Raw genomic sequence first — 12,524 nt, 5'->3', positions numbered from 1 at the left:
AAAACAATATGTAAGGTAGTTTTTCTCTGCTGCTTCATTATTTTCTTGTTATTTTTCCTAGTTAGAAGCCAGTTAAAAATGTTTGAAAACGATTTGGAAGAACTGTGCAGTCTTGGGAACTTGAATGATAGGACTGAGATTAAACTTATCACTACAGAACACAATATGTCATTTATCGGGAACTAGTAACAAAGATTTGTAGCATAAGCTCATCATTTCCAAATGATTAGAAACTAAGTCGAAGAAATACTTGTTGTTCCCAGGATGGCCATGAGCTGAAAAGGCCTAATAGCTGCACAAAGGGCAGATGTAATCCTAGGATGCATCAGCTGGAATCAAGGCAGAGATGTGTCAGACTGTACAAGGTCCTGCGGACACATCTTCTGAAATATGGTATATGTGCTCGCTACTCATGGTCAAGAAAAATGTGCAGAAAGATGCAAAAGGAGATCTATAAGAGATCGCGGGAGCTTGGCTTGCTAGTCTAGCAAAGGACACCGAGATGGGACGTGACTGCTGTCAAAAAGTGCACTGAGAGCAAACCCTGAAAAAGGAAAGAAACTTTTAAAAATAAAAGACAATGTTAGTACAAGAACAAACATGTATATATGAAATATTGTTAGGTTTAGGCTGAAAATGAGAAGACAGTTCCTTACTAATATTTGCAATACAGCTGTCTCTATTAGGACCATCAGGACTTGGAACAGGTTTTCCATAGGAGTAGCAGAAAGAAGAAAATAACTACCTGGCAGCAGAGCATTAGCCCTGATAGCCAAAAGGTTCCTTCCTGTCCTGTATCTATAGAAAAAAAAGGATTTGCAGATGAAGGAAATTACAATTTTAAAATTAAAATATTCTAATATTTTCTATAATTAGCCATAAAAAAATTAATCTGAGAAACATCACAGTAAGCTACTCAATACAAATACACGCCTTATGGCTGCATTGACATATCCTGCGGTGCAGTGGCGGGTCTGCTGTCTCTACCAAAAAGGAATATGAAGCAGAATGCGTTTACACATTGCAATGTCAAAAAAAGTATTAACTAAGCAAAAGCAACTGAACGAGGAAGGGTGTGAATTTCAATATATGGAGAGTTTTATTTAAGATAAAAGATCAAGAATGGAATTTAGGTACTTGATTGTTGTTGAAAATCACCAGAGCCAACAGAAATGGTAAGACAGAGGGTGGCATTAGGGGGGTGATTAATACAAGGTCACACGAGTGTTTATGCGTCACTAATTCTGGTTACACACACCACCCTTGCTTCCCGTCCACCTGGATGTGACCCCCTGCTTGGAACTGTACCCAGGCAAAAAAATCGGGGTTTTGTTGCAAATGTAGTGCCCCTGAGGCCTAAGTAAACTGATGTGGGTGCTAATTTCAGTAATAATTAGTAAAATCTCAAAGGACACTGGCTTTGCACCCAGTCCAAACACAGCTCCTTCAAATCTTTAGTCTTCCAGCACTGACACCAACGTAGATGGTATTGAAAAAGCCACTGGGAAAACTGGAGATTACAGCTTCAAACCATGAGCTATGTCTCAGAAAGGCAGACATAATAAAGCCCAAGGACCATCAACATTTGAATTTACTTAGCACATGTTGATAGCATGATTTTTTTTTTCAAACACTTGTCCCTGAAATGAAGGAAATTGCTCTTCAATCCTCAGACAGATTTCTTTCTCTTAAGAGAATTGTATTCTCCCAGTGGTTTCAAGGAATAGCATTTCACACCTCTGACTGTGCAGTCGCAGCCTACAATAAGACCTCTTCAACAGGCATCTTCTGCTCTTTGGACTAAACAGAGTAGTTTTGATTTTTCTTAGTTGATCACTCTGATGACTATGAAAATCATATTTGAAAAGACCCAGCAAATTGCCTACTTTCCTCTACACAGACTGGGGTACAACCCTATCTGAAAGCCTTCCACGTTATTTAGGAATTATAGCCCAATGAATGTTCCCAAAGTTTGGGAAGACTTTGTGTTTTGTTTTCCAGCGAGAAACTCCTGGCAATACAACTTTGGTGTGGATAACGTGGGTGCACTTGGCTGCATTTCTGTCAGACTGGGCAAAGCACAGAAAATGGTTATTCTGGCCTGCACTATAGGCCTGGGATCTGATAATCCGGTGTGCATTGTGTCCACCATTCAGTTCATGCCTTCAGCATGGGATCCCTGCCCCGTTCTGGTATGGGATGTTGGGAGTTGTAGCCTCCAGCGGACTGACTGGCTTTCCTTTTCTAGGATGAACCACTACACTGAGCCTTCCACCTCTGGCTGCGTGGTCCTGCCCCTTCTCTGGTATTCATCTAATCCTGCAGGGAGCCCATGCAGCTGGTTGAGCCACCAGAAAACATCTTGGGATTTTGTTTTTTTTTTTTTTCCTTAAGTAAGATCAGTGTTTTATTGGCTCAGCTCTCTGAATCAGATTCCTGTCAATGGGAGGACCTCCAGTTCCAGTGCAAAGGCAGAGGCACACCAGGTAAGGGGTGGGGTGACAAGAGCAGCTCTGATGTAGATCCATTTTGTCAGGATTGGATTCTTCTTGGGGAAGCACATTTTAGCTGTGCTCCCATCCTATTTTTAACATAACCAGATTAGGAATTTTAGTCTTTAAAAGAAAATCACTAATGAAGTAGACTGTTTACTACTTTGGTCCCATTTTTTTATCAAAATACCCTGTGACACTGCGCTCAGCCTTGATATTACAGGAAAAATACAATCAGTGTATATTTAATTGCAAAACTTGCCATTCTGACATCTTTCTTAACTAAGACTGCATTGTTTCTGTAGTATTCATTTCAGATTACTTGCTTGTCTGTGATAGGATATTGTCATAATGTTCAAGACTAAACTCACCGTGGTGAAGAATCCACAATTGATCTGTCCTGCATATGTGTGAATGCCAGACTTTGCATTGTGTGGTTTATCTTTAAATCTTACCACTCGTGTAGAGACTAGGGCTGAGAAGAGACTCATCAGGCCCCGCCAAAAACAGGCTTAAGGGTAGGATAGTATTTTACAGGCAGATGAGACCCCTGTCTCCCCTCCCAACCTAGCAGAAGAGTTGAGACAGTCTTTCAAAGGTTGTTTTTGCACCTTACTGGCACTATCACTTTTCCTTCACACCTTGACGGAAAAGTTGTAGGTAAGAACGTCTAAGGCAGCATTGTGATGGTCCACCACAAACAAAACGTGGTTTCCAGGAAGAAGAAATTGTTTCATTAGATCGACTAGGATAATTTGAAGACAGTTTAGCCTGACACACAAGCAGTTCATCCAATTGGATTTGCAGTGTTGCAGACTTGGGCTGCGTCAATGCGATATTATTAAGATAGGGAACTGAGAAAGTCGTTTTCTGAAAGAGCTTGCACCAGCATATTTTACCTCATCAGTGAAAGACTGGATGTGAGGTAGTATCATGCAGCTGTACAGTCTGTGATGCACAGATAAATGGTCATATCTGAGAGAAGAAGCGAAGAAAAGCTAGTTCTTTCATTCCTGTCCGTTTTTGCCATATTCTTGTTTTCAGGTACTGAATACAGTATCTCTATATTGCATGTATTTAAGGCATGGCAGGTTCTCTTTAAAGAATCTGCCTACCCTGAAATGCTCTGTGTAGTATTTGTGGGGTTTATATTGTTCATAAAAACCCAGCTAAATTATTAAATTTCCAGTAATCACACTGTGAGTCTCTGTAGTCTCCAGTATTAACACTGTCAGTACTACAAATATTAAAATATGCTCTGAATTTTATTTATTTTGCACATGAATGTCCTATTTGTTATAAGGAAAGCACATGGATGTAACTCTCCAACTGTTCCACCCTAATGAATGTTCCTTTCAAAGCGTTTCTTGGCGTTTATCAAAAAATATTCATAGAATTGCAGAATAATTTTGGTTGGAAGGGATCTCTGGAGGCCATCTAGCCCAACCCCCTGTTTAAAGCAGGGTCAGCTACAGCAAGTTGTTCAGGGCCATGTCCTGTTAAGCTTGAATATCTCCAAGGTTGAAAATTCCACAGGTCTCTGGGTCCTGTTTCAGTGTACTCTCATGGTAAAAAAAAAAAAAAAAATATCCTTTTATCTAGTCAGGAATTGCCCTGTTGCAAACTCTGATTGTCAGCCTTTGTCCTTTTGCTGTGTGCCTCCAAGACAAGTCAGGGTCTGTCTTCTCTACATCCTCTCTTCAGGAAGGTGAAGATTGCAGGAAGATCCCCCTTAGCCTCCCCTTCTCCAGGTTACCTCGGCTTCTCCTTGGATGTCATACGCTGCAGACCCCTGACCATCTTGGTGGCCTCCACTGGACACCCTCCTATATGCCATTTTCTTTCTTGTACTTGAGAGCCCAAACCTGACCACAGTAATGCTTATTAAGGTGATCATGCAGGGTGATTTCGGTAATTTTAACATTTAATGTCTCAGAAGCGTTGTTTCTGCCAGTTCCTTTCTGAAGTCTTACATTGTCTTACTTATCTATTGTTTCTTCATTCTTTTTGCTGTTCATATCTATATTGAAAGAAGTGTTACTTATTCTCAGGAAAGATATTATTCTTAAAATCAAAACATGCCTTCTGACATTTTAAACCATACTTGGAGGAAAAGCACTCTGTAGAAGCCTATTAGGTGTTACACAAGAAAAAGCAGAAATTGAGCATCAACTTCAATGTGGAACTAAGATAAAATTTTTTCTTCACTTTATTTTTCGTCAATATCAACAAAACACGAGTAATACCAAACATTTGAATGGTGTAAAAGAAAGCTATTCTACATATAAAAATATACTGTAGAAAACAGATACTATAAGGTTATACAAATAATACAGAGGTAAACAGCTTTAAATTCTTTTTCCTAAAATTCCTACATATATAAAAGCCATTTCATTAAAATTTCCTGCTTGAAGAAATTTTAGTTAAATAACATGCTCATGTTTCATATCAATTCCTTCTTAGAAAAAACATTACCTTTTCCCAAGAACATTCTATTTCAGTATTAAGTATTTAAAGATTTTTTTTTTTTAAATATATCTGTTCTTTTATCCATGTTGGAGTTTAGGTCTTGGTATTTCCATTTTGAACAGTTCCTAAACACTTTCTTTAAGTGAGGAGGGAGAGTAAAATATTTTGTAAAAGTAGAACAAAAGTTAAAGAGGTTAGGTGTCAACCAGACCTGTGGAACAGCATTCCACTTTCTGTTTTAACCTTGGCAGGTCATTCCACTAATGAGTAAATGATGTAAGCTGTGCCTTTAACACAGCATTACTTTAGTTGAACTTTCACCATGTGGGAAGATATTGGAAGACGTTTTGAACCTACAGTTTAATATACATTCAAAGGGAAATTGTTTAGTTGTTCTCATAAATGAACACAAAATAAGCAATGTTAATTCACTTTTTTTTTGTGTCAATATGAGTGTCAGAAAATATTAGTCTTCCAGATGCTTGCAGAGCTTAATTGCCAGGTTAGGCCAATGTTAAGTACGCACTTAACTTCATGTGTTGAAATGCTTTCCTAAACATTTTTACTAAGAAATGTAACCAGATAGTTTTAGCCATTCCTATTCCTTTTCCTAGTCCTATTGTAATTCCATTAGGACTAAGAGTGATGACAGAATTTCCTTTATCTGACATATATATGCAACCTTAATAAAATCAATGTTATGCTGAAAAATAAATTAATCACAGAGGAATTATTCTTGGAGTTTTGTTGGAGGAGGGTTTACAAAAATAAAATATGTTCTTATCTGAAAGCTAAGCTGTTTCATGGTAAAGTGATCTCTACATTTCAGAATTTTATCTCATTTATAACAGTGTAAGGTAGCAATAAGTCTATGAAATTTGCCAGTCTTATCCAAAGATATGCAACTTATAACAGTGACCAGAATTTTGTTTGTTCTTTTCCTTACAACTTTTCCTTACACTCTTGGCCTTCAGTCCTAGAAACTACAAGTCAGGTCTTTCCACAAGAAATACACAGGTGAAGAGTTGGTATCCAAGACTGAATGACCATGTAACAGAGTACTATGGTTGTTGCTTTGTCATTCTGTTTGGGTATGATAAATGTAATATCCCATGCACGAAAACGACTTATTATTACATCTGTGAAAGAAGAAAAAGAATGACTAGACTGATTTACAGGAATCATGTGCATGATTTTATTACAAAGTCACAATTTTATGAAAACTGTAATTTTTGTCACGTGTCCTATTTCTTTTGTTTACAATTTTTTTTCTGTGTGATGTCTCTTTGGCTTACAAATTTTTCAGGTTCCCCCCCAACAACCACTTGATCCACCAATATCCCTTAGTCCACCACTACCCCTTATACTACCAAATCCCTTGCCACCATTGCCCAGCCTACCAAACCAGACAGTGGTATCAGCCACAGCTTCAGCAGTCACATCATGACACCTCAGTATTACAGTGATCACTTCCAAGACACCTTCTGTTTCTATAAGCGGTATGTAGAAATCAATGTTTGTTCAATTCTCTCAGCATGCTAAGGTGTGCTCTCCTGTTATCTGCCGTGCATTAATGGTGAGTTAAAACTTTTTCAAAGAGCTTTAATTACTTTTGCATTGTGAAAAGACCATTGTGCTTCCTGGAGTTGTAAACAGTACAATATATTAGATAATGCATACTCAAGAAAAAGAACTTTCTAAATTTGCAGTCCCACCTGGACCCACCTGGAACTGTCAGACCTTTTCCCATTTCCTTACAAGTCAGAACTTTACCAAAAGAAAGAACAAAGCATTCTGCTATTTGACAATCACGAGCCAGGTTTTGATTAGAGTTACACTGGAATAACTTCAGAGCGACTGCCAAGACTGTACATACACATCTGAACTTGAACTTTGATCTAGTCACACGTCAGGATCATCACAAAGGCTTGCATAGAAAAATGAGCTAAATCAACGGACCGGGTAGCTGAGCTTGCCAGCTGGCTTTGGCTAGCTGTAACTAGTGGATGTAGGCAAAAATAACAAAAAATGTCTCTACAAATGTTTGGCATAAATGCATCTATTTGAATGAAATATGAAAACCAGAATGTTTGATAAGAGTAATGAGGCTTAATAAGTGTTGACCAAGGTAAGCTGGTTTTTATCTTCAGGCCTGGCTCGAAGAGAACTGGTGATTGACCTGTAAAGCCAAGAGGAGAGCTGTGCATGCTTAGCACTTGCCAGAGAGGGGGTCTGTGTTCACAAAATAACCCTCTTAAAAGCAGCTGGGTAACTGTGTTCCAAACTGTTTGACAGTCTCATATGGACAACTGCTTGTACTAAAAAACATTCATTATGGTGTTTCTGTTAACGTGAACGGGATGCTGTCATTTAAGGAGACTTCAGGGAAGACAGTGGGGGTAACGCACCTTAACCACAGCAATTGGAATTTATTTCTGGAAAAAGTGCTTTTTATAAAAATGATCCATCTGTAAACCTGTCTGTGGGTCTGATCCTGAAAACCACTTAGAATCTCCTCAGCACCAAGGGTTTTGCCATTGGCTTCACCAAAAAATACTTTGTCAAATGTTTTTTCCATCTTAAAATGCCATTGGTCACAAGGATGAGCTCTGGCATAGCACACCACTAGCACAACGCATCATCGCAACTTCTTACCGAGTTTGATCATTGCTTAATGCACCCACGAAAACCCAGGGTGTTCCGTAAGACACAATGGGCTAAACACACAACATGCTTCTAAGGCAAGATACAGATCTTGGAAGGTAGAACATGGACTTTTTCTATTATTCTGTGTTAAAAAGCTCAACTTGAACTTTATTAGGTGTTTTCAGAACTCCAGCTCCTGATGCCACACCCGCCCTCCCCGCTCTCAACGGCGGAGGCTGAGGGCTCCCCTCGCCGCGACGGCGGGCGCCCCCTCGCGCTAAAATGGCGCCTCCACCGCACCGCCCAACGGCTGGGGGCGGGGCGGGAGCGCGCGGACGCAGCCCGCCCTTCGCGCGCGGGTGCCCGCGGGAGGTGGGCGCTTGCGCGCTCCCCGCGCCGGTCGCGCCGTTCGCACGGTGGCCGGGCTCAGCCTGCGAAGGAGCGGCCGTGGGGGCAAGGCGTGGGGCGGGCTGCCCGCTCGTTTGGGCTGCGAGGGCAGCAGGTGTGTCCCTGCGCCCGCCGGCCCTGCCGGAGCTGGGCTGTCTGCAGGCATTCGGCCTCGGCGGCCGTGTCTGAGGAGGGCTTGGTTCAGTGGGCAGCCTGGGGCGCTGCTCTGCGGCGTGGGGGTGCCCCTGCGTGTCCGGCCGTGTTCTGCGCAGCCCCCGGGCTTGTGCGGTGGGGTGCCGGCGCAGTGCCTGCGCCCCAGCCCTGCGCTGAGGCGGTGGGAGCGTGTCTCCCTGCAGATGCGGAGGGGCCTGTGCTGCCTAGGGAGGAGATGGAAGGGGCTTTAGCAGCAAGGCCGGGCCCCTGCGCAGGAACTACACGCTGCGAATACCTCTTCGGTCCGAAGTGGCTTGCTGTGCCGCTGCACCTCTAGGTGTGATGCAGAATGCTTGCGTCACCAGTGCGCCATTCCAGGCGCGCAGAGGTGTGCAAGGGGCGGTGGGCTGCTTTTGGGGAAGTACTGCCGGTGGGGACTGAAATACTAATACTGAAGGTACGAAAACATTGTCACTTGCAGCTGAATGTGTGTATATATATTTATATGCACATTTGTGTGTGCTAGGGTTCACTAAGAGTTTAGAAAATTGGCAGGTAAGTTTTAAACTTTAAAACTTTATCCAATTAATACTTGTTAATACATTCCACACTAACGGTTACTTCTAATTGATTATTATCAGTAAATAGTCAAAACTATCTTCAGCAGCATATCCAAAATTAGATACCAGTATACAATACAGTGAAACTGATACTGTATTGTAAGCACTGATGACCACAGTCATCGATGGCCTTAGTCACCAAGGTGGAAGCAGTTAGGTTCAAGAGCTCTCTAATGAGAAATGCTGAAAAGTGGGCTTCATCTTCCCACCTCCCAGCAAATTTGGGATCTTGTAGTTTTATAAGATGTTTGAGTTTCTAGACAGTGCCATGTTTCTCTGCTTTGGCTACACTAGCAGCCCTATTGGACTATTGTCTGTGTAGAGAAGGGCCACTCAGATTCAAAGGGAGAAAGGAAAAACATTGTTAGTTGGGTATTTTAACTGCTTGTGTTCTGAATTCTTTCTCTCTGGCAATAAGACAACTTTGAGGCAGCAGTGAAATAAGCATCAACCACACTATGAAATGGCAAAGGTCCAAACAGTTTCAAAAAAACTTTCCTTCCAAGCAAGAAAGACGATATGCATGGCAACTTAAGTGATAATTAAGGAGATAAAAGCCCAAAAGTTCCTATAACAATCACTGTGGGGGGGAAAAAAATGCTGTTCTCTTAAAAAGCTTGCTCTCGTATTCTGAGTAAATAATAACTATTTTATGTTCGATTTTTTAAAGAGAAAAGAGCAATTTCCTCAGTATATTTCACATTTCTTCAGCATGCCAGACCACAGCATATGTCTTGAGGAAGGAAAAGTAGTTTCATTGTTTGCTTGTCCAGGAAAATCTTTAACATTCATCGTCCTACTCTAAATGTTAAAATGTGAATTCTGCCAAATCAGTAATACACACACATGGAAACATTACAGATAGACAGATGTTACATCTTTGTTTTATGGAGTAGGTATATTTCAAGAACTGTGGGGATGTTGGACATACTTCAGAGATCTTTCTTTAATTTCTCAAGTTAGCTAAAATTACAAATTCTCTCCCTGCACTTCCACGCTACAAATAAACGTTGCGAGTTGAAGTTTCAGCACTACTCTGCTGCATTGCATTCATAGTGACCTTTTGTTGGTGGATTAAATGGCTGTTGCACAAGCGATACAGACATAATACTCATCTGAATAGAGGCTGGGGTGCATCCACTTTTAGCGCTAGTACTCTAGAAAGTTATGTGTGGCTTCCTTCCCATTCTGCCTATTTTATCCCTTTCTCTGCCTCCCTACATACATCTCTTCAGACTCGCACTGTACTTTTCTTACGGCTGAGAAGGGAACTGGGAGATCTTCCTAGTCAATCCTAGCTTATGTGTGGTCTGTGCTGTTTCCCCACAGGGGGCAAGCAGCTCCTCGCCCCCTTCTGGACTTGGCAGGGGAACAAGTTTTGCAGAGAACACAATAGTGCTGCTGTTGTCCACTGCAGCCTCTCTGGGGTTTGGAAATTAAAACGTGCTTTCCTTCCACTACTTCTTCCTCAGGCTTTGCTAGAGCAAGCCCCCCACCAACAGCCAGGCAGGCCAGAAACCAGAAAACCAGAGTCAAGTCACCCAGCAATGACCTGAGGCTGCTGTTGTGAACTTAAGAAAAATTTGCAATAGCAAACAGCAGCACTGTAGAGAAATACACTCTGGAATCATCTGCCCACCTTGTGGTGTTAAATCATTAAGATAAACAGTCCCCTGTATCTCTCCTGTCCCCATAGAGGTGTAGCTCAAATGTGTTACAGGAACAGCCTGTTCTCTACCAGCACAGAATCCCTGCCTCAGCCAAGGGCTCGTCCAGCCTTCTCCTGTACTGGCAATGCATTATAATCCAACTTGTTCACTGCACTGGCCCAGTGGTAATGCAGGTGGCCCACTGTCCGGAACTGGTTGCCATTTTCTTGTCCATTTGACTTCTTGATTCCACGTGTTTCGGGGAGAAGTGCTCTTTGATGACCTCTGATTATTGTAAGCAGTTGATAGATTTGGCTAGTTGTCACAGAAGACCTGAGCTCCTGCTGCCTGCTACGCAATGAGATGCTCGTCTGCCTTCTGTAACTGGTGCATCAAATCCCAGGAAGGAAGGATCATGTCTTCCCTGTCTCACTGGGCAGCACATCACCTGAGAAGGCTCTTTTGGGCTTGGGCCTTGGAGGGTTTGGGAAGGGTGGGGTGAGAATGGTGTACTTTGTGCAGAGTCACTCATCTGCAAATGCTGGAGCTTCTTTCTGTATTGTGAGAAAAACTCATTGGCTCGAGGTTTGCCGAATCTGGTAGCCCAACAGAGGCAAAGCTGCTGCAGCTCCATGTTGCCACATGCAGTAGTGAGGTGGCCTATTGCATGTATTCCCAATAGGCCCGTAGATGCTGTACACTGTATGTATGTGTGTATATATATATATACACGCAGATACATAGCTGACCACACAAACAGCCTAATCCTGTCTCTCTCTTTGGCAGTTAAAGGTTTGTTAGTGTGAAATGCATACATATATACAATATGGATCCCTCCAGTAGCTGGCCTTAGACACCCAGTCTGTCCAGTAACTGACGCTGGACCCTTGGCCTTCCAGTTTCCTTTGCGTGCCCCACACAGACCAACATCTACACATATGCACTATGGATCTCCCCAGGAACTGTCCCTGGATCCCCTGCTCTCCCCTTGACTTATGCACAGAGACATATACATGCAGGTGGGTCTCAGCCGACACCTGCCCTCACGGTCTCTCCAGTAATTTTCTTAGCCCAGGAGGCTCACTCCAGGAGCCAACTGTCAGACCACTGGTGTGACCAGTATCCAGCCCAGACCCATGGCAGCTCCAACACATGACTCCCAAGCCTCTTATCCTACTCACCGGCTAATCCAAATTGATATTTGCAGGTGTGCACACACTGACATACACCCCTGCACAGTACACGGTCTTCTCCAAAAAAGAAGCATCCTCCCTCTATCCAAAATTATTTCACCTGCATTTCCTCAAATCATACCTCTCAGGTGAACTTTTCAAAGACCACTGGAATAGGAATTATCTTTTGCTTACAGCATCAAATAAGGTCTCAGCGTGATGTCTCTGAAGGTGGATCCAGTGCCCTCCACCACATTTGCCAGCACTAATGTACTTTCACCTACAATCTCAGAAAAGATAATGGCCTAGATGGACCTCACACCAGAACAGGTCTCTTACACCTTCTTATCTGCAAGAACAAAACACAAGAGCTTCTCACTCCTACTGCCTTTAACATTTGTTCTCTATCATTCTTCTAAGGGCTGAATTTGCTAGGAACCATTCCAGAGCCGGTCTTAGCTCAAGGATCCACATTCTGCACCAAGTCACACCTTTGCAGTCAGGCTGGCTTCTAAATAGAACATAATCTTAAGAAGCACTTGGCTTTTCTAGTCTGTCTAGTTGTTGTGGGCAAAGCAGTCTCACGTTGGGAAATTTCACTGATTTTTAATTTATTGCCAACTACATATTTTTTAATTACTCATTCAGGGGTAGTGAGAAACAAGATAAAAATTAAATGCCTAGGGAAAACACCTCAACTTCAATCCTTTCCCCTTCTAGTCTCCACTCCCCTTGCTTTTGCCAAATGTTACACTTGATCCCTTCAGTGAGGCACCAGGCAGCACAGGAGGTTGGCATCAGCGCACAGTGGTTTCCTTTCTTGCCACTCCACGTTCTTACACTTTTCAGCTGCCCCAGCATGGATTCGTCCCCAGACTGCAGTCCCCTTCAGGGTAGTACCTGCTTCTGCAGGGATTCCTTCATGGGCTGCAGTCC

The sequence above is a fragment of the Calonectris borealis genome, chromosome 1, assembly GCF_964195595.1.
Source record: "Calonectris borealis chromosome 1, bCalBor7.hap1.2, whole genome shotgun sequence".
NCBI lineage: Eukaryota > Metazoa > Chordata > Aves > Procellariiformes > Procellariidae > Calonectris > Calonectris borealis.
This window is presented reverse-complemented; position numbering follows the sequence as displayed.